The 23,485-nt window shown below is 46.3% G+C and overlaps 1 pseudogene; it reads right to left on the reverse strand.

Moving 5' to 3' along the window:
- Window positions 1-1,889: 1,889 nt before the first annotated feature.
- The window catches only part of LOC135529928 (DNA polymerase delta catalytic subunit-like), a 29,306-nt pseudogene continuing 7,710 nt past the window's right edge, over window positions 1,890-23,485 (reverse strand).

Below are 23,485 nucleotides of genomic sequence, written 5' to 3' on the forward strand. Positions count from 1 at the left end.
GATTAACAGAACAGGGTTGATATATTAGTGCCTAATGAACAGGACCCAGATTAACACAACAGGTTGATATATTAGTTCCTAATGAACAGGACCAAGATTAACACAACAGGTTGATATATTAGTGCCTAATGAACAGGACCCAGATTAACACAACAGGTTGATATATTAGTTCCTAATGAACAGGACCCAGATTAACAGAACAGCTTGATATATTAGTTCCTAATGAACAGGACCCAGATTAACAGAACAGGTTGATATATTAGTTCCTAATGAACAGGACCCAGATTAACAGAACAGGTTGATATTAATGCCTAATGAACGGGACCCAGATTAACAGAACAGGGTTGATATATTAGTTCCTAATGAACAGGACCCAGATTAACAGAACAGGGTTGATATATTAGTTCCTAATGAACAGGACCCAGATTAACACAACAGGTTGATATATTAGTGCCTAATGAACAGGACCCAGATTAACACAACAGGTTGATATATTAGTTCCTAATGAACAGGACCAGATTAACAGAACAGGGTTGATATATTAGTTCCTAATGAACAGGACCCAGATTAACAGAACAGCTTGATATATTAGTTCCTAATGAACAGGACCCAGATTAACACAACAGGTTGATATATTAGCTCCTAATGAACAGGACCCAGATTAACAGAACAGGTTGATATTAATGCCTAATGAACGGGACCCAGATTAACAGAACAGGGTTGATATATTAGTTCCTAATGAACAGGACCCAGATTAACAGAACAGGGTTGATATATTAGTGCCTAATGAACAGGACCCAGATTAACAGAACAGGGTTGATATATTCGTTCCTAATGAACAGGACCCAGATTAACACAACAGGTTGATATATTAGTTCCTAATGAACCGGACCCAGATTAACATAACAGGTTGATATATTAGTGCCTAATGAACAGGACCCAGATTAACAGAACAGGTTGATATATTAGTTCCTAATGAACAGGACCCAGATTAACACAACAGGTTGATATATTAGTGCCTAATAGCGGGACCCAGATTAACAGAACAGGGTTGATATATTAGTTCCTAATGAACAGGACCCAGATTAACACAACAGGTTGATAAATTAGTTCCTAATGAACAGGACCCAGATTAACACAACAGGTTGATATATTAGTTCCTAATGAACAGGACCCAGATTAACACAACAGGTTGATATATTAGTTCCTAATGAACAGGACCCAGATTAACACAACAGGTTGATATATTAGTTCCTAATGAACAGGACCCAGATTAACAGAACATGTTGATGTATTAGTTCCTAATGAACAGGACCCAGATTAACACAACAGGTTGATATATTAGTTCCTAATGAACCGGACCCAGATTAACAGAACAGGGTTGATATATTAGTGCCCAATGAACAGGACCCAGATTAACAGAACAGGTTGATATATTAGTTCCTAATGAACAGGACCCAGATTAACACAACAGGTTGATATATTAGTTCCTAATGAACAGGACCCAGATTAACACAACAGGTTGATATATTAGTTCCTAATGAACAGGACCCAGATTAACACAACAGGTTGATATATTAGTTCCTAATGAACAGGACCCAGATTAACACAACAGGTTGATGTATTAGTTCCTAATGAACAGGACCCAGATTAACAGAACAGGGTTGATATATTAGTTCCTAATGAACCGGACCCAGATTAACACAACAGGGTTGATATATTAGTGCCTAATGAACAGGACCCAGATTAACACAACAGGGTTGATATATTAGTTCCTAATGAACAAGACCCAGATTAACACAACAGGTTGATATATTAGCTCTTAATGAACAGGACCCAGATTAACACAACAGGGTTGATATATTAGTTCCTAATGAACAGGACCCAGATTAACACAACAGGTTGATATATTGTACCTCTTTCTGGTACAGCTCCGACTCCTTCTTCTTACAGAAATCACACACAGCCGCTGTGGGGAGGAAAGCAGAGATTACAAATCACACAGTTTTGTACAACTAACCTAACACACAATTCAGTCCCATTTAAAATCCTATTTTCCCTAACCAATACCCTAACCTTAAGCCCCCTAGAAATAGCATTTGACCTTGTGGGGACCAAAAAAAAATGTTTGTTTGTTTACTATTCTTGTGGCATAGTTAAACACGTACACAAAGAGGACGTATTAGTGGGAACACACAGCCACAGTAGAAAGAGGACGTATTAGTGGGAACACACAGCCACAGTAGAAAGAGGTTGGATTAGTGGGAACACACAGCCACAGTAGAAAGAGGTTGGATTAGTGGGAGCACACAGCCACAGTAGAAAGAGGTTGGATTAGTGGGAACACAGCCCCAGTAGAAAAAGGTTCGATTAGTGGGAACACAGCCACTGTAGAAAGAGGTTGGATTAGTGGGAACACAGCCACTGTAGAATGATGGATTAGTGGGAACACACAGCCACTGTAGAACAATGGATTAGTGGGAACACACAGCCACAGTAGAAATAGGTTGGATTAGTGGGAACACACAGCCACTGTAGAACAATGGATTAGTGGGAACACACAGCCACAGTTGAAATAGGTTGGATTAGTGGGAACACACAGCCACAGTAGAACAATGGATTAGTGGGAACACAGCCACAGTAGAAATAGGTTGGATTAGTGGGAACACACAGCCACAGTAGAAATAGGTTGGATTAGTGGGAACACACAGCCACAGTAGAAATAGGTTGGATTAGTGGGAACACAGCCACAGTAGAAAGAGGTTGGATTAGTGGGAACACACAGCCACAGTAGAAAGAGGTTGGATTAGTGGGAACACACAGCCACCGTAGAAATAGGTTGGATTAGTGGGAACACACAGCCACTGTAGAACAATGGATTAGTGGGAACACACAGCCACAGTAGAAATAGGTTGGATTAGTGGGAACACACAGCCACAGTAGAACAATGGATTAGTGGGAACACACAGCCACAGTAGAAATAGGTTGGATTAGTGGGAACACACAGCCACAGTAGAAATAGGTTGGATTAGTGGGAACACAGCCACAGTAGAAATAGGTTGGATTAGTGGGAACACACAGCCACAGTAGAAATAGGTTGGATTAGTGGGAACACACAGCCACAGTAGAAATAGGTTGGATTAGTGGGAACACACAGCCACTGTAGAACAATGGATTAGTGGGAACACACAGCCACAGTTGAAATAGGTTGGATTAGTGGGAACACACAGCCACAGTAGAACAATGGATTAGTGGGAACACAGCCACAGTAGAAATAGGTTGGATTAGTGGGAACACACAGCCACAGTAGAAATAGGTTGGATTAGTGGGAACACACAGCCACAGTAGAAATAGGTTGGATTAGTGGGAACACAGCCACAGTAGAAAGAGGTTGGATTAGTGGGAACACACAGCCACAGTAGAAATAGGTTGGATTAGTGGGAACACACAGCCACTGTAGAACAATGGATTAGTGGGAACACACAGCCACAGTAGAAATAGGTTGGATTAGTGGGAACACACAGCCACAGTAGAACAATGGATTAGTGGGAACACACAGCCACAGTAGAAATAGGTTGGATTAGTGGGAACACACAGCCACAGTAGAAATAGGTTGGATTAGTGGGAACACACAGCCACAGTAGAAATAGGTTGGATTAGTGGGAACACACAGCCACAGTAGAAATAGGTTGGATTAGTGGGAACACACAGCCACAGTAGAACAATGGATTAGTGGGAACACACAGCCACAGTAGAAATAGGTTGGATTAGTGGGAACACACAGCCACAGTAGAAATAGGTTGGATTAGTGGGAACACACAGCCACAGTAGAAATAGGTTGGATTAGTGGGAACACAGCCACAGTAGAAATAGGTTGGATTAGTGGGAACACACAGCCACAGTAGAAATAGGTTGGATTAGTGGGAACACAGCCACAGTAGAAAGAGGTTGGATTAGTGGGAACACGCAGCCACTGCAGAAAGATGGATGGATTAGTGGGAACACACAGACACAGTAGAAAGAGGACGGATTAGTGGGAACACACAGCCACAGTAGAAAGAGGATGGAATAGTGGGAACAGTCATTGTTGAAAGATGAATGGATTAGTGGGAACACAGCCACAGTAGAAAGATGAATGGATTAGTGGGAACACACAGCCACTGTAGAAAGAGGATGGATTAGTGGGAACACACAGCCACAGTAGAAAGAGGATGGATTAGTGGGAACACAGCCACAGTAGAACAATGGATTAGTGGGAACACACAGCCACAGTAGAAATAGGTTGGATTAGTGGGAACACACAGCCACTGTAGAACAATGGATTAGTGGGAACACACAGCCACAGTAGAAATAGGTTGGATTAGTGGGAACACAGCCACAGTAGAAATAGGTTGGATTAGTGGGAACACACAGCCACAGTAGAAAGAGGATGGAATAGTGGGAACAGTCATTGTTGAAAGATGAATGGATTAGTGGGAACACAGCCACAGTAGAAAGATGAATGGATTAGTGGGAACACACAGCCACTGTAGAAAGAGGATGGATTAGTGGGAACACACAGCCACAGTAGAAAGAGGATGGATTAGTGGGAACACAGCCACAGTAGAACAATGGATTAGTGGGAACACACAGCCACAGTAGAAATAGGTTGGATTAGTGGGAACACACAGCCACTGTAGAACAATGGATTAGTGGGAACACACAGCCACAGTTGAAATAGGTTGGATTAGTGGGAACACACAGCCACAGTAGAACAATGGATTAGTGGGAACACAGCCACAGTAGAAATAGGTTGGATTAGTGGGAACACACAGCCACAGTAGAACAATGGATTAGTGGGAACACACAGCCACAGTAGAAATAGGTTGGATTAGTGGGAACACACAGCCACAGTAGAAATAGGTTGGATTAGTGGGAACACACAGCCACAGTAGAAATAGGTTGGATTAGTGGGAACACACAGCCACAGTAGAAATAGGTTGGATTAGTGGGAACACACAGCCACAGTAGAACAATGGATTAGTGGGAACACACAGCCACAGTAGAAATAGGTTGGATTAGTGGGAACACACAGCCACAGTAGAAATAGGTTGGATTAGTGGGAACACACAGCCACAGTAGAAATAGGTTGGATTAGTGGGAACACAGCCACAGTAGAAATAGGTTGGATTAGTGGGAACACACAGCCACAGTAGAAATAGGTTGGATTAGTGGGAACACAGCCACAGTAGAAAGAGGTTGGATTAGTGGGAACACGCAGCCACTGCAGAAAGATGGATGGATTAGTGGGAACACACAGACACAGTAGAAAGAGGACGGATTAGTGGGAACACACAGCCACAGTAGAAAGAGGATGGAATAGTGGGAACAGTCATTGTTGAAAGATGAATGGATTAGTGGGAACACAGCCACAGTAGAAAGATGAATGGATTAGTGGGAACACACAGCCACTGTAGAAAGAGGATGGATTAGTGGGAACACACAGCCACAGTAGAAAGAGGATGGATTAGTGGGAACACAGCCACAGTAGAACAATGGATTAGTGGGAACACACAGCCACAGTAGAAATAGGTTGGATTAGTGGGAACACACAGCCACTGTAGAACAATGGATTAGTGGGAACACACAGCCACAGTAGAAATAGGTTGGATTAGTGGGAACACAGCCACAGTAGAAATAGGTTGGATTAGTGGGAACACACAGCCACAGTAGAAAGAGGATGGAATAGTGGGAACAGTCATTGTTGAAAGATGAATGGATTAGTGGGAACACAGCCACAGTAGAAAGATGAATGGATTAGTGGGAACACACAGCCACTGTAGAAAGAGGATGGATTAGTGGGAACACACAGCCACAGTAGAAAGAGGATGGATTAGTGGGAACACAGCCACAGTAGAACAATGGATTAGTGGGAACACACAGCCACAGTAGAAATAGGTTGGATTAGTGGGAACACACAGCCACTGTAGAACAATGGATTAGTGGGAACACACAGCCACAGTTGAAATAGGTTGGATTAGTGGGAACACACAGCCACAGTAGAACAATGGATTAGTGGGAACACAGCCACAGTAGAAATAGGTTGGATTAGTGGGAACACACAGCCACAGTAGAAATAGGTTGGATTAGTGGGAACACACAGCCACAGTAGAAATAGGTTGGATTAGTGGGAACACAGCCACAGTAGAAAGAGGTTGGATTAGTGGGAACACACAGCCACAGTAGAAATAGGTTGGATTAGTGGGAACACACAGCCACTGTAGAACAATGGATTAGTGGGAACACACAGCCACAGTAGAAATAGGTTGGATTAGTGGGAACACACAGCCACAGTAGAACAATGGATTAGTGGGAACACACAGCCACAGTAGAAATAGGTTGGATTAGTGGGAACACACAGCCACAGTAGAAATAGGTTGGATTAGTGGGAACACAGCCACAGTAGAAATAGGTTGGATTAGTGGGAACACACAGCCACAGTAGAAATAGGTTGGATTAGTGGGAACACACAGCCACTGTAGAACAATGGATTAGTGGGAACACACAGCCACAGTTGAAATAGGTTGGATTAGTGGGAACACACAGCCACAGTAGAAATAGGTTGGATTAGTGGGAACACAGCCACAGTAGAAATAGGTTGGATTAGTGGGAACACACAGCCACAGTAGAAATAGGTTGGATTAGTGGGAACATGCAGCCACTGCAGAAAGATGGATGGATTAGTGGGAACACACAGACACAGTAGAAAGAGGATAGATTAGTGGGAACACACAGCCACAGTAGAACGAGGTTGGATTAGTGGGAACACACAGCCACTGCAGAAAGATGGATGGATTAATGGGAACACAGCCACAGTAGAAATATGTTGGATTAGTGGGAACACACAGCCACTGTAGAACAATGGATTAGTGGGAACATACAGCCACAGTAGAAATAGGTTGGATTAGTGGGAACACACAGCCACAGTAGAACAATGGATTAGTGGGAACACACAGCCACAGTAGAAATAGGTTGGATTAGTGGGAACACACAGCCACAGTAGAAATAGGTTGGATTAGTGGGAACACAGCCACAGTAGAAAGAGGTTGGATTAGTGGGAACACAGCCACTGCAGAAAGATGGATGGATTAGTGGGAACACACAGACACAGTAGAAAGAGGACGGATTAGTGGGAACACACAGCCACAGTAGAAAGAGGATGGATTAGTGGGAACAGTCATTGTTGAAAGATGAACGGATTAGTGGGAACACAGCCACAGTAGAAAGATGAACGGATTAGTGGGAACACACAGCCACTGTAGAAAGAGGATGGATTAGTGGGAACATTCATTGTAGAAAGATGAATGGATTAGTGGGAACACAGCCACAGTAGAAAGAGGATGGATTAGTGGGAACACACAGCCACTATAAAAAAGAGGATGGATTAGTGGGAACACACAGCCACTATAAAAAAGAGGATGGATTAGTGGGAACACACAGCCACTATAAAAAAGAGGATGGATTAGTGGGAACATCTTCTACTGTGGCTGTGTGTTCCCACTAATCCATCCATCAAACTGATAAACTTACACACACACACACACACACACACACACACTACATTATTACTCTCTCTCACCATCGTCCTTCAGCACTGCTCTGCACCCGATACAGGCGCTCCTCTTGGTGGCGAAGGCCATGAGCCCCCCCACCCTGGAGGTCAACACTGTCTTACAGCGCGTGTGATCCCCCTCTGAAACACACATCAACTTTATTACTGCAATTAGTCTAATAGCAGCAGCAATGGTGTATGTATTTGTGCATGTGTGTGAGTGAGAGGGCAGAGAGAAAGGAAGAGACCCTGTGTGTGTGTGTGTGTGTGTGTGTGTGTGTGTGTGTGTGTGTGTGTGTGTGTGTGTGTGTGTGTGTGTGTGTGTGTGTGTGTGTGTGTGTTGACTCACTCAGTAAGACGCTCTCTGCTTTGCTCTCTCCCAGGATGGGTTCAAAGATGCGGAGCAGTGGCTTGGAGAGCTGTTGTTCCAGGTAGTACTGGGTGTCAATGGGAATGTTGTTCTCCAGAACATAGATTGGATCCTACACACACACAATATAAATGATTTGTGTGAATGTTAATTAATGTATACCTTTCCACGACACGCCGACAATCACATGAGTATTTCCAATAGCCTCCAATAGACAGACACACACAGTTCTAACCTCAGACTTCATGTATGCTGCTACTCCTTTGGCAGCTTTGATGATGACATAGGGAACTCTGTCTCCCAGTTGGGGGGCGCTACCCACGTCTCTCTTCTTCATCCTATAGAGGTGAGGGGTCAGAGGTTATCAACTGGTAACAAAGATAAAACAACAACTTATTTGGATGGGCTTCCATCAACCGTTCCAATCCAGCCATTACAATGAGCCTTTCCACCCCATTTCTCCCTCCTTACCTCTCGGCCAGCTCCACATGCGCCTGCTTGGCAGCGTACTCCTGGGCTGTGCGGGTCAGCTCCTTGGTGATAACCAGCTGGCTGATGTCGATGCGGTTACACAGCAGGTCAGAGATCACCTCTTTGGCGTGGGCCACCGCACCCTGGGGATCTCTGTGTAGAGAGACCAGGAGGGAGGGAGGGTAGAGAGATCAGGGAGGGTAGAGAGACCAGGGAGGGTAGAGAGACCAGGAGAGAGAGAGGGTAGAGAGACGAGGAGGGAGGGAGGGTAGAGACGAGGAGGGAGGGAGGGTAGAGAGACCAGGAGAGAGAGAGGGTAGAGAGACCAGGAGGGAGGGTAGAGAGACCAGGAGAGAGAGAGGGTAGAGAGACCAGGAGGGAGGGTAGAGAGACCAGGAGGGAGACAGAACACGTCTCTTTCCTGAGCGGTATGACAGCTGCGTGGTCCTGTGGTGTTTATACTTGCTTACTATTGTTTGTACAGATGAACATGGTATCTTCAGGCGTTTGGAAATTGCTACCAAGGATGAACCAGACTTGCGTAAGTCTACAATTATTTTTCTGAGGTCTTGGCTGATGATTTCTTTTGATTCTCCCATGATGTCAAGCAATGAGGCACTGATTTTGAAGGTAGGCCTTGAAATAAATCTACATGTCTATAGGTTTCCATCCAATTTGCGACAGATCTTTATGAGAATATTTAAAAATCGTCATAAAATAATGTCTGTGCGTGATGACATAGCGCACATAAACATTTATTTTGTGGCTAAATTCCCATGTAAAGAATAAAAAAAGAGTTTCCATCGCATTTTCCACTTGAATGGTTATTTTGTCACTAAAGACGTGTTGTATAAGTAATGTGCCCAGTCCACTCAGGTATTGTCAGGTGTGCTCTAACCAACAGCTGGCAGATACAGTGCAGATAGAAGCCTACATGGTGACATTATTATGGATAAGAGCAATATTTCTATTTGTCAAACAGCAGCCAAGTGTTAATCATCATGTCACCAGAATAAGACAATATTTATTGGAAAACAGCATCAAGCTCATCACCTTGTACTGTCAGCACCCTGTGAAGTTCATCACATAGTGCATCTGGACACTAATAAACTGTATGCTTTCCTGAGTCATAGTGGGAGGACCACACAACATATGTTTGGGTAAAAACTTCCCACCGCAATTTATCACATAATTCATTTTACCGACACAAAAAGATTCCATGTTGAATAAACAAATTGTCTGTCGGCATTAATAAAATTGTAGCGGCATTTCCTGTTTCCATCAGCGGCGTCATGACTTCTTTCTCGAGCCCGGTAATTCATCCGCATGAAATGGTTGGATGGAAACAGGTTTATGAGAACGTTCTGTAGTAGATGGTACCTACCCGTCTATCAGAATGTTCTAGATGGTACCTACCTGTCTAACAGAATGTTCTAGAATACCCGTCTATCAGAATGAGGTGGTACCTACCTAACAGAATGTTCTAGATGGTACCTACCTGTCTATCAGAATGTTCTAGATGGTACCTACCCGTCTATCAGAATGTTCTAGATGGTACCTACCCGTCTAACAGAATGTTCTAGGTGGTACCTACCCGTCTATCATAATGTTCTAGATGGTACCTACCCGTCTATCAGAATGTTCTAGATGGTACCTACCCGTCTAACAGAATGTTCTAGGTGGTACCTACCTGTCTATCAGAATGTTCTAGATGGGACCTACCCGTCTATCAGAATGTTCTAGATGGTACCTACCTGTCTATCAGAATGTTCTAGGTGGTACCTACCTGTCTATGAGAATGTTCTAGGTGGTACCTACCCGTCTAACAGAATGTTCTAGATGGGACCTACCTGTCTATCAGAATGTTCTAGATGGTACCTAACCGTCTAACAGAATGTTCTAGATGGTACCTACCTGTCTATCAGAATGTTCTAGATGGTACCTACCCGTCTAACAGAATGTTCTAGATGGTACCTACCCGTCTATCAGAATGTTCTAGATGGTACCTACCCGTCTAACAGAATGTTCTAGGTGGTACCTACCCGTCTATCAGAATGTTCTAGATGGTACCTACCTGTCTAACAGAATGTTCTAGATGGTACCTACCCGTCTAACAGAATGTTCTAGGTGGTACCTACCCATCTATCAGAATGTTCTAGATGGTACCTACCCGTCTAACAGAATGTTCTAGATGGTACCTACCCATCTATCAGAATGTTCTAGATGGTACCTACCCGTCTATCAGAATGTTCTAGATGGTACCTACCCGTCTAACAGAATGTTCTAGATGGTACCTACCCGTCTAACAGAATGTTCTAGGTGGTACCTACCCATCTATCAGAATGTTCTAGATGGTACCTACCCGTCTAACAGAATGTTCTAGATGGTACCTACCCGTCTAACAGAATGTTCTAGGTGGTACCTACCCGTCTATCAGAATGTTCTAGGTGGTACCTACCTGTCTATCAGAATGTTCTAGATGGTACCTACCTGTCTAACAGAATGTTCTAGGTGGTACCTGCCTGTCTAACAGAATGTTCTAGATGGTACCTACCCGTCTATCAGAATGTTCTAGATGGTACCTACCCGTCTATCAGAATGTTCTAGGTGGTACCTACCTGTCTATCAGAATGTTCTAGATGGTACCTACCTGTCTAACAGAATGTTCTAGGTGGTACCTGCCTGTCTAACAGAATGTTCTAGATGGTACCTACCCGTCTATCAGAATGTTCTAGGTGGTACCTACCCGTCTAACAGAATGTTCTAGATGGTACCTACCCGTCTATCAGAATGTTCTAGGTGGTACCTACCCGTCTAACAGAATGTTCTAGGTGGTACCTACCCGTCTAACAGAATGTTCTAGATGGTACCTACCCGTCTAACAGAATGTTCTAGATGGTACCTACCCGTCTAACAGAATGTTCTAGATGGTACCTACCCGTCTAACAGAATGTTCTAGATGGTACATACTCGTCTAACAGAATGTTCTAGATGGTACCTACCCGTCTAACAGAATGTTCTAGGTGGTACCTACCCGTCTATCAGAATGTTCTAGATGGTACCTACCTGTCTATCAGAATGGTCTGCAGGCAGGTGTTGATCAGATTGGCCACCAGGGTACAGTTGTCTCTGCGGACCGTCTCGATACCCTTGCAGTCCATCTTGTCGTGAGTGTCGGCGCTGGAGGAGAAGTAGAGGCCTGCGTAGCGCTTCTTGTTGATCAACAGGTAGGGGTAGTACACCTGATGGGAGGAGAGAGAGAGCGATAAGAGGGAGTTTAACGAGTCTTTATTTGACCGTAGAAGGAGCTCATAGTAGCCTCGGGTCAAGTCCAATAGGGAGAAGAGAAGAGAGAGTATGGATGTTAGTTATTTGACCATCCAAGAGAGGATGAACATAGCTTTATTCCAGACTAAACAAAAGACAAAGTAGTACAAGCCAGCTTGCTCTAGCACTTGACCTGGGTTATGTTCATTCGGGAACACTGTTGATGCAACATCAAAAATTGAGTATTTCCTAATTGGACAACCCCAGGTTGTACCCATATAATTAAATATTATAATTTAGTATTTTAATAGGGTCTCCATGGTAGTACCTTCTGGTTTCATCATTTCCCCCCCAGGGGTTAGGGTTTTCAAACAATAGTTTCACTCTGTTTTAAAATGTTTCCTATCAACTGAACATGACCCAGGGCTATTATCAACTGTGTTTTAAATGGTGAACTGGTACCTTCTCAAACTCCAGTTTGATGGGAGGGGTGAAGTGGGAGGAGACCCACTCTGCCGCCTCCCTCCCAACCTCCATGGCCCTGCTCACAGTGTCCACGCCCAGTTTGACCATGACGGAGTCCGTGTCCCCGTAGATGACCTGACACACACACAGACAATCAAGGAGGGTTGTGAAAGTAGAACAACTAAAAAGAGAAGAAGAAAAAGAAAGGACAGGTTAGGATGATGTAACGACTGTCCTCCTCGCTCTCCTCTCACCTTGGCATCGGCTTGGTAACCGTTGGCGATGGTGTACTTGGATTCCACCAGCTGTTTGGTCTGCTCAATCATCTGTCTGCCAAACCCAGTAACACTCTGGAAACACAGGGAGAGGTTAGGAACACAGGGAGAGGTTAGGAACACAGGGGGAGGTTAGGAACACTGGTGACACTCTGGAAACACAGGGAGAGGTTAGGAACACAGGGGGAGGTTAGGAACACTGGTGACACTCTGGAAACACAGGGAGAGGTTAGGAACACAGGGGGAGGTTAGGAACACTGGTGACACTCTGGAAACACAGGGAGAGGTTAGGAACACTGGTGACAGTCTGGAAACACAGGGAGAGGTTAGGAACACTGGTGACACTCTGGAAACACAGGGAGAGGATATGAACACAGGGAGAGGTTAGGAACACTGGTGACACTCTGGAAACACAGGGAGAGGTTAGGAACACTGGTGACTCTCTGGAAACACAGGGAGAGGTTAGGAACACTGGTGACAGTCTGGAAACACAGGGAGAGGTTAGGAACACAGGGAGAGGTTAGGAACACAGGGAGAGGTTAGGAACACAGGGAGAGGTTAGGAACACAGGGAGAGGTTAGGAACACAGGGAGAGGTTAGGAACACAGGGAGAGGTTAGGAACACAGGGAGAGGTTAGGAACACAGGGAGAGGTTAGGAACACAGGGAGAGGTTAGGAACACAGGGGGAGGTTAGGAACACAGGGAGAGGTTAGGAACACAGGGAGAGGTTAGGAACACAGGGGGAGGTTAGGAACACTGGTGACACTCTGGAAACACAGGGAGAGGTTAGGAACACTGGTGACAGTCTGGAAACACAGGGAGAGGTTAGGAACACTGGTGACACTCTGGAAACACAGGGAGAGGTTAGGAACACTGGTGACTCTCTGGAAACACAGGGAGAGGTTAGGAACACTGGTGACAGTCTGGAAACACAGGGAGAGGTTAGGAACACAGGGAGAGGTTAGGAACACAGGGAGAGGTTAGGAACACAGGGAGAGGTTAGGAACACAGGGAGAGGTTAGGAACACAGGGGGAGGTTAGGAACACAGGGAGAGGTTAGGAACACAGGGAGAGGTTAGGAACACAGGGAGAGGTTAGGAACACAGGGGGAGGTTAGGAACACAGGGAGAGGTTAGGAACACAGGGAGAGGTTAGGAACACAGGGAGAGGTTAGGAACACAGGGAGAGGTTAGGAACACTGGTGACACTCTGGAAACACAGGGAGAGGTTAGGAACACTGGGAGAGGTTAGGAACACAGGGAGAGGTTAGGAACACAGGGAGAGGTTAGGAACACAGGGGGAGGTTAGGAACACAGGGAGAGGTTAGGAACACAGGGAGAGGTTAGGAACACAGGGGGAGGTTAGGAACACAGGGAGAGGTTAGGAACACAGGGAGAGGTTAGGAACACAGGGAGAGGTTAGGAACACAGGGAGAGGTTAGGAACACTGGTGACACTCTGGAAACACAGGGAGAGGTTAGGAACACTGGTGACACTCTGGAAACACAGGGAGAGGTTAGGAACACTGGTGACACTCTGGAAACACAGGGAGAGGTTAGGAACACTGGTGACACTCTGGAAACACAGGGAGAGGTTAGGAACACTGGTGACACTCTGGAAACACAGGGAGAGGTTAGGAACACAGGGAGACGTTAGGAACACTGGTGACACTCTGGAAACACAGGGAGAGGTTAGGGACAATGGTGACACTCTGGAAACACAGGGAGAGGTTAGGAACACTGGTGACACTCTGGAAACACAGGGAGAGGTTAGGAACACAGGGAGAGGTTAGGAACACTGGTGACACTCTGGAAACACAGGGAGAGGTTAGGAACACTGGTGACACTCTGGAAACACAAGGAGAGGTTAGGAACACAGGGAGAGGTTAGGAACACTGGTGACACTCTGGAAACACAGGGAGAGGTTAGGAACACTGGTGACACTCTGGAAACACAGGGAGAGGTTAGGAACACGGAGAGGTTAGGAACACTGGTGACACTCTGGAACACAGGGAGAGGTTAGGAACACAGGGAGAGGTTAGGAACACAGGGAGAGGTTAGGAACACAGGGAGAGGTTAGGAACACTGGTAACACTCTGGAAACACAGGGAGAGGTTAGGAACACTGATGACTCTCTGGAAACACAGGGAGAGGTTAGGAACACAGGGAGAGGTTAGGAACACTGGTGACTCTCTGGAAACACAGGGAGAGGTTAGGAACACAAGGAGAGGTTAGGGACAATGGTATTTCCAAGATGTCTTAAGATTTGTCTTAAGAAGTCTGAAGACATGGTGTTGGCTGGGTATGTAAATACAAACAGGACATTGTCTGGAGTCCTACAGCTCCACTGGCCTGGGGTCCTGGTCCCAGTTTCCACTTTGAGACACTATGCTTGAGGAAACTGGGAAGGGTGCTCACCTGTGAGATCTCAAGGCAGGGCAGCTTGCCCACCTGAGCCCCTGTAAAGCCATAGACGGAGTTGGCGCTGATTTTGAGAGCGAGCTGTCGACCGTCAAGGACCTGTTTCTTGAAAGGATCCGTTTCCTTTTTCAGCTCCGCTTTGGCCCTGAAGACATCGAAAGGGGGTCAGAAATAACAACCACAACAACTTTCATTTGTTAAGCACGGTTCATTCACTGTTTGTTAAGCACTGTTCATTCACTGTTTGTTAAGCACTGTTCATTCCCTGTTCATTCACTGTTTGTTAAGCACTGTTCATTCACTGTTTGTTAAGCACTGTTCATTCCCTGTTTGTTAAGCACTGTCTATTCACTGTTTGTTAAGCACTGTTCATTCCCTGTTTGTTAAGCACTGTTCATTCCCTGTTTGTTAAGCACTGTTCATTCCCTGTTTGTTAAGCACTGTTCATTCCCTGTTTGTTAAGCACTGTTCATTCCCTGTTTGTTAAGCACTGTTCATTCACTGTTTGTTAAGCACTGTCTATTCCCTGTTTGTTAAGCACTGTTCATTCCCTGTTTGTTAAGCACTGTTCATTCCCTGTTTGTTAAGCACTGTTCATTCCCTGTTCATTCACTGTTTGTTAAGCACTGTTCATTCCCTGTTTGTTAAGCACTGTTCATTCCCTGTTTGTTAAGCACTGTTCATTCACTGTTTGTTAAGCACTGTTCATTCACTGTTTGTTAAGCACGGTTCATTCCCTGTTTGTTAAGCACTGTTCATTCACTGTTTGTTAAGCACTGTTCATTCCCTGTTTGTTAAGCACTGTTCATTCACTGTTTGTTAAGCACTGTTCATTCCCTGTTTGTTAAGCACTGTTCATTCCCTGTTTGTTTAGCACTGTTCATTCACTGTTTGTTAAGCACTGTCTATTCCCTGTTTGTTAAGCACTGTTCATTCCCTGTTTGTTAAGCACTGTTCATTCCCTGTTTGTTAAGCACTGTTCATTCCCTGTTCATTCACTGTTTGTTAAGCACTGTTCATTCCCTGTTTGTTAAGCACTGTTCATTCACTGTTTGTTAAGCACTGTTCATTCACTGTTTGTTAAGCACTGTTCATTCACTGTTTGTTAAGCACTGTTCATTCACTGTTTGTTAAGCACTGTTCATTCCCTGTTTGTTAAGCACTGTTCATTCACTGTTTGTTAAGCACTGTTCATTCCCTGTTTGTTAAGCACTGTTCATTCCCTGTTTGTTAAGCACTGTTCATTCACTGTTTGTTAAGCACGGTTCATTCCCTGTTTGTTAAGCACTGTTCATTCCCTGTTTGTTAAGCACTGTTCATTCCCTGTTTGTTAAGCACTGTTCATTCCCTGTTTGTTAAGCACTGTTCATTCACTGTTTGTTAAGCACTGTTCATTCACTGTTTGTTAAGCACTGTTCATTCCCTGTTTGTTAAGCACTGTTCATTCCCTGTTTGTTAAGCACTGTTCATTCACTGTTTGTTAAGCACGGTTCATTCCCTGTTTGTTAAGCACTGTTCATTCCCTGTTTGTTAAGCACTGTTCATTCCCTGTTTGTTAAGCACTGTTCATTCACTGTTTGTTAAGCACGGTTCATTCCCTGTTTGTTAAGCACTGTTCATTCCCTGTTTGTTAAGCACTGTTCATTCCCTGTTTGTTAAGCACTGTTCATTCCCTGTTTGTTAAGCACTGTTCATTCACTGTTTGTTAAGCACGGTTCATTCCCTGTTTGTTAAGCACGGTTCATTCACTGTTTGTTAAGCACGGTTCATTCACTGTTTGTTAAGGTCTGCATGGACTGACTTTTGTCTAGGATGAATTGGCTCATACACAACTCAGCTTTGGTCATTTGACGGCACAAGAGTTGAATTATCTTTTGTGCGAGTGAAATGGGTTAGGAGCACACTTAAAATGTCAGAAATCTACAAGAACCACCTGTCATCCCCAGGCCATCTTTTGGCCATTACATGTATGTAACCTTTATTTAAGCAGGGAGTCCCATAGAGAAACAAGTCTATTTGTCAAGGGAGCCCTGCATCTCAAACCCAGCAAGCAATTACACATTAAGTTACAAACAGAAACAGTTCAATCAAGACAGGAAACACAAAGAAGCAAACAAACCCAAAATTATAAAAGGAATAGTCTGCACCAAGACAGCCCTCATATACTCTATAGCAGTGTTACTGATCCTAGATCAGATTGAGAAACCTAGGAGATGTGCACAGACCCTCGTTCCAGCTGACTCCAGGTCAGTGCTTACTTCTTCCTGGCAGAGAGCAGGTCCTCCAGGATATCAGGCAGAAGTCCCTTCCTCACCGAGCTCTTAACAAACAGGTCTCCTGTGGGAGTCTTGATGAAGTCCTCTGGGGTCAGACTAAGGAGACAAGACACCCATGTCACTTACAAAATCAACGTAGGTCGACCGATCAAGGATGCAGTCATACAAAACTGGCTGAGGTTTTCACAGCCACCTGTTGCAGAGCCTTGCCGTAGCTAGATTGGAATGAAAACCTACAACACGGTATCTCTCCGGGAACAGGGTTGGAGTTAAAACCTACAGGAGGGTATCTCTCCAGGAACAGGGATGGAGTTATAACCTACAGGACGGTATCTCTCCAGGAACAGGGATGGAGTTAAAACCTACAGGACAGTATCTCTCCAGGAACAGGGATGGAGTTATAACCTACAGGAGGGTATCTCTCCAGGAACAGGGATGGAGTTATCTACAGGAGGGTATCTCCAGGAACAGGGATGGAGTTATAACCTACAGGAGGGTATCTCTCCAGGAACAGGGATGGAGTTATAACCTACAGTAACCTACAGGAACAGGGATGGAGTATCTCTCCAGGAACAGGGATGGAGTTATAACCTACAGGAGGGTATCTCTCCAGGAACAGGGTTGGAGTTAAAACCTACAGGACAGTATCTCTCCAGGAACAGGGTTGGAGTTAAAACCTACAGGAGGGTATCTCTCCAGGAACAGGGTTGGAGTTAAAACCTACAGGAGGGTATCTCTCCAGGAACAGGGTTGGAGTTAAAACCTACAGGAGGGTATCTCTCCAGGAACAGGGTTGGAGTTAAAACCTACAGGAGGGTATCTCTCCAGGAACAGGGATGGAGTTATAACCTACAGTGGAGTTATAACCTACAGGAGGGTATCTCTCCAGGAACAGGGATGGAGTTATAACCTACAGGAGGGTATCTCTCCAGGAACAGGGATGGGATGGAGTTGGAGTTATAACCTACAGGAGGGTATCTCTCCAGGAACAGGGATGGAGTTATAACCTACAGGAGGGTATCTCTCCAGGAACAGGGATGGAGTTATAACCTACAGGAGGGTATCTCTCCAGGAACAGGGTTGGTGTTATAACCTACAGGAGGGTATCTCTCCAGGAACAGGGTTGGTGTTAAAACCTACAGGAGGGTATCTGTCCGGGTACAGGGTTGGTGTTAAAACCTACAGGAGGGTATCTCTCCGGGAACAGGGTTGGTGTTAAAACCTACAGGACAGTATCTCTCCAGGAACAGGGTTGGAGTTATAACCTACAGGAGGGTATCTCTCCAGGAACAGGGATGGAGTTATAACCTACAGGAGGGTATCTCTCCAGGAACAGGGTTGGTGTTAAAACCTACAGGAGGGTATCTCTCCGGGAACAGGGTTGGTGTTAAAACCTACAGGACAGTATCTCTCCAGGAACAGGGTTGGTGTTAAAACCTACAGGACAGTATCTCTCCAGGAACAGGGTTGGTGTTAAAACCTACAGGACAGTATCTCTCCAGGAACAGGGATGGAGTTATAACCTACAGGAGGGTATCTCTCCAGGAACAGGGTTGGTGTTAAAACCTACAGGAGGGTATCTCTCCAGGAACAGGTTGGTGAGCCCTGGTTAGTGAAACGACACAACAACAGTGACTCTCACCCCAGCTTCTCTGCTGAGCCCTTCTGAAGCAGGGTGGTGTAACAGAGGTTGTGGGCCATCATGATGGAGGGATACAGGGAGGAGAAATCCAGGGTGGCGATGGGGACGCTGTAGTATCTGGAGAACCCAGAGAGAGAGAGATTACTTCATGATGATGTTTTTACCCACAGAGCAGTCATAGACAGTGAAATACATAAAGGGACCACAATGGAAATAAGTCATTGACTTTACTGTGTTATCGCTGACAGCATGGAGGTACTGTGTGTATATTTGTTGAACTGTCAAATAAAAATCTAATCAATATTAGATTACATTAATACACAAACAAAACTATCAAGCTAAAATCACAAGTCAAAACCATGTCAGAACACACCCTAAAACACAGAGCAGCGTTTACTCTCTCTGTCTCAATGACTAACTCAGTAGTCTTGTCTCAATGACTAACTCCAGTAGTCTTCAGAGCAGTGTTACTCACCCTTTCTCTGTCTCAATGACTAACTCCAGTAGTCTTCAGAGCAGTGTTACTCACCCTTTCTCTGTCTCAATGACTAACTCCAGTAGTCTTCAGAGCAGTGTTACTCACCCTTTCTCTGGCTCAATGACTAACTCCAGTAGTCTTCAGAGCAGTGTTACTCACCCTTTCTCTGGACTCAATGACAGTAGTCTTCAGAGCAGTGTTACTCACCCTTTCTCTGGCTCAATGACTAACTCCAGTAGTCTTCAGAGCAGTGTTACTCACCCTTTCTCTGGCTCAATGACTAACTCCAGTAGTCTTCAGAGCAGTGTTACTCACCCTTTCTCCTCAATGACCTCCAGGTCTTCAGTGTTACCACTGGACTAACTCCAGTACAGAGCAGTGTTACTCACCCTTTCTCTGTCTCAATGAACTCCAGTAGTCTTCAGAGCAGTGTTAACCCTTTCTCTGGCTCAATGACTAACAGTAGTCTTCACAGTTACTCAGCTCAATGACATCATCTTTCTCAGGCTTCACCACTGGCATGAACATTGCCTAACACACACACAGAGTTGACATCATTTTCTCGGTCCCAAACATTTAGGTGAGAACGTGTGTTCTAGGAATGTGTATTGAGAGAAAGAGTGTGTGTCTCACCTGCCGCAGTAGCTGGGACACCACTTTGATCTGCTGGCCTCTGGAGAGCAGGTAGGTGAGGGGAACCCCGGTGACTCTGGCCATCTCCATGTAGTTGATCACACACATCAGCTTCTGCAGCAGACGCAGGGGCAGGTAGGCATCCTTCAGGCCAGGCGCCTCCGGGTCTGCTCATTACCATTCTGGGATAGAAGGACGACAGGGAGGGAAAGAGAGGAAACATGAATGAGACGCTGTCAGTATCTGGGGGAAAGTCAGGGTACTAATAGGCCTCCACCTGACAGAAAGTGAGCAGAGAGGAGGAGAGAGAGAGAGAGGAGAGAGAGCAGAGAGCAGAGAGAGAGCAGAGAGAGAGAGCAGAGGGAGAGGGAGGAGAAGAGAGAGAGAGAGAGCTCTTACTTCAGAGAGGAGAGAGAGAGCAGAGAGAGAGGGAGAGAGAGAGCAGAGAGAGGAGAAGAGCAGCAGAGAGGAGAGAGAGAGAGAGAGAGAGCAGAGAGAGGAGAGAGAGCAGAGAGAGGAGAGAGAGCAGAGAGAGGAGAGAGCTGAGCAGAGAGAGAGAGAGAGACAGCAGAGAGGTAGAGAGAGGAGAGAGAGAGAGAGAGAGAGGAGAGAGAAGAGAGAGAGAGAGAGAGAGAGAGAGAGAGAGAGACAGAGGAAGAGAGCAGAGAGAGGAGAGCTAAAAGAGAGCAGAGATGACTTCGTCAACCATTTTGAAAAGAAGGTCACGACATCCGATCCTCCGATCCTCGTTAAAGTCAAACGACACCGCTGGTTCTGCTCACACTGCCCTACCCTGTGCTCTGACCTCTTTCTCCCTCTCTCTCCAGATGAAATCTCGCTTCTTGTGACGGCCGGTCGCCCAACAACCTGCCCGCTTGACCCTATCCCCTCCTCTCTTCTCCAGACCATTTCCGGAGACCTTCTCCCTTACCTCACCTCGCTCATCAACTCATCAATGACCGCTGGCTACTCCCTTCCGTCTTCAAGAGCAGCGAGAGCTGCACCCCTTCTGAAAAAACCTACACTCGATCCCTCCAATGTCAACAACTACAGACCAGTATCCCTTCTTTCTTTTCTCTCCAAAACTCTTGACGTGCCGTCCTTGGCCAGCTCTCCCGCTATCTCTCTCAGAATGACCTTCTTGATCCAAATCAGCCAGGTTTCAAGACTAGTCATTCAACTGAGACTGCTCTTCTCTGTATCACGGGGCGCTCCGCACTGCTAAAGCTAACTCTCTCTCCTCTGCTCTCATCCTTCTAGACCTACGGCTGCCTTCGATACTGTGAACCATCAGATCCTGCTCTCCATCCTCTCCGAGTTGGGCATCTCCAATGCGGCCCACGCTTGGATTGCGTCCTACCTGACAGGTCGCTCCTACCAGGTGGCGTGGCGAGAGTCTGTCTCCTCACCACGCGCTCTCACCACTGGTGTCCCCCAGGGCTCTGTTCTAGGCCCTCTCCTATTCTCGCTATACACCAAGTCACTTGGCTCTGTCATAACCTCACATGGTCTCTCCTATCATTGCTATGCAGACGATCACACAATTAATCTTCTCCTTTCCCCCTTCTGATGACCAGGTGGCGAATCGCATCTCTGCATGTCTGGCAGACATATCAGTGTGGATGACGGATCACCACCTCAAGCTGAACCTCGGCAAGACGGAGCTGCTCTTCCTCCCGGGGAAGGACTGCCCGTTCCATGATCTCGCCATCACGGTTGACAACTCCATTGTGTCCTCCTCCCAGAGCGCTAAGAACCTTGGCGTGATCCTGGACAACACCCTGTCGTTCTCAACCAACATCATGGCGGTGGCCCGTTCCTGTAGGTTCATGCTCTACAACATCCCAGAGTACGACCCTGCCTCACACAGGAAGCGGCGCAGGTCCTAATCCAGGCACTTGTCATCTCCCGTCTGGATTACTGCAACTCGCTGTTGGCTGGGCTCCCTGCCTGTGCCATTAAACCCCTACAACTCATCCAGAACGCCGCAGCCCGTCTGGTGTTCAACCTTCCCAAGTTCTCTCACGTCACCCCGCTCCTCCGCTCTCTCCACTGGCTTCCAGTTGAAGCTCGCATCCGCTACAAGACCATGGTGCTTGCCTACGGAGCTGTGAGGGGAACGGCACCGCAGTACCTCCAGGCTCTGATCAGGCCCTACACCCAAACAAGGGCACTGCGTTCATCCACCTCTGGCCTGCTCGCCTCCCTACCACTGAGGAAGTACAGTTCCCGCTCAGCCCAGTCAAAACTGTTCGCTGCTCTGGCCCCCCAATGGTGGAACAAACTCCCTCACGACGCCAGGACAGCAGAGTCAATCACCACCTTCCGGAGACACCTGAAACCCCACCTCTTCAAGGAATACCTAGGATAGGATAAGTAATCCTTCTCACCCCCCCTTAATGATTTAGATGCACTATTGTAAGTGGCTGTTCCACTGGATGTCAGAAGGTGAATTCACCAATTTGTAAGTCGCTCTGGATAAGAGCGTCTGCTAAATGACTTAAATGTAATGTAATGTAATGAGAGAGAGAGTAGAGAGAGGAGAGAGAGAGCAGAGAGAGGAGAGAAAGAGCAGAGAGAGGAGAGAGAGAGCAGAGAGAGGAGAGAGAGAGAGAGCAGAGAGAGAGCAGAGAGAGGAGAGAGAGCAGAGAGAGCAGAGAGACGAGAGAGAGAGCAGAGAGAGCAGAGAGAGGAGAGAGAGAGCAGAGAGAGAGAGAGCAGAGAGAGGAGAGAGAGCAGAGAGGAGAGAGAGCAGAGAGAGAGAGAGAGAGCAGAGAGAGGAGAGAGAGCGCAGAGAGAGGAGAGAGAGAGCAGAGAGAGGAGAGAGAGCAGAGAGAGAGAGAGAGAGCAGAGAGAGGAGAGAGCAGAGAGAGGAGAGAGAGCAGAGAGAGGAGAGAGAGCAGAGAGAGGAGAGAGAGCAGAGAGAGCAGAGAGAGAGCAGAGAGGAGAGAGAGTAGAGAGAGTAGAGAGGAGAGAGAGAGCAGAGAGAGAGCAGAGAGTGGAGAGAGAGGAGAGAGAGCAGAGAGAGGAGAGAGAGAGCAGAGAGAGGAGAGAGAGAGCAGAGAGAGGAGAGAGAGCAGAAAGGAGAGAGAGCAGAGAGAGGAGAGAGAGCAGAGAGAGGAGAGAGAGCAGAGAGAGGAGAGAGAGAGCAGAGAGAGAGCAGAGAGAGGAGAGAGAGAGCAGAGAGAGAGCAGAGAGAGGAGAGCAGAGAGAGGAGAGAGAGCAGAGAGAGAGAGAGAGCAGAGAGAGGAGAGAGAGGAGAGAGAGCAGAGAGAGGAGAGAGAGCAGAGAGAGGAGAGAGAGAGCAGAGAGAGGAGAGAGAGAGCAGAGAGAGGAGAGAGAGAGAGAGAGAGGAGAGAGATGTACCTGCAGATCTGTGATGATAGAATGCTGAACATCCTCCTTCTGTTCTTGCAGGAAGTGGAAGCTGACGGCGTTGAGTGTGTACGAGCGCAGTTTGTAGTCCCTCAGCAGCACCTGAAGAACCCACATGAACAGATCCAGAGTCAGTCAGACAGAACACTCGGAACAGTCAGAACAGTCTGTAGTCAGAACAGAACCCTTAGAACAACAGAACAGTCTGTAGTCCCTCAGCAG

The sequence above is a fragment of the Oncorhynchus masou genome, unplaced genomic scaffold, assembly GCF_036934945.1.
Source record: "Oncorhynchus masou masou isolate Uvic2021 unplaced genomic scaffold, UVic_Omas_1.1 unplaced_scaffold_1211, whole genome shotgun sequence".
Lineage (NCBI taxonomy): Eukaryota > Metazoa > Chordata > Actinopteri > Salmoniformes > Salmonidae > Oncorhynchus > Oncorhynchus masou.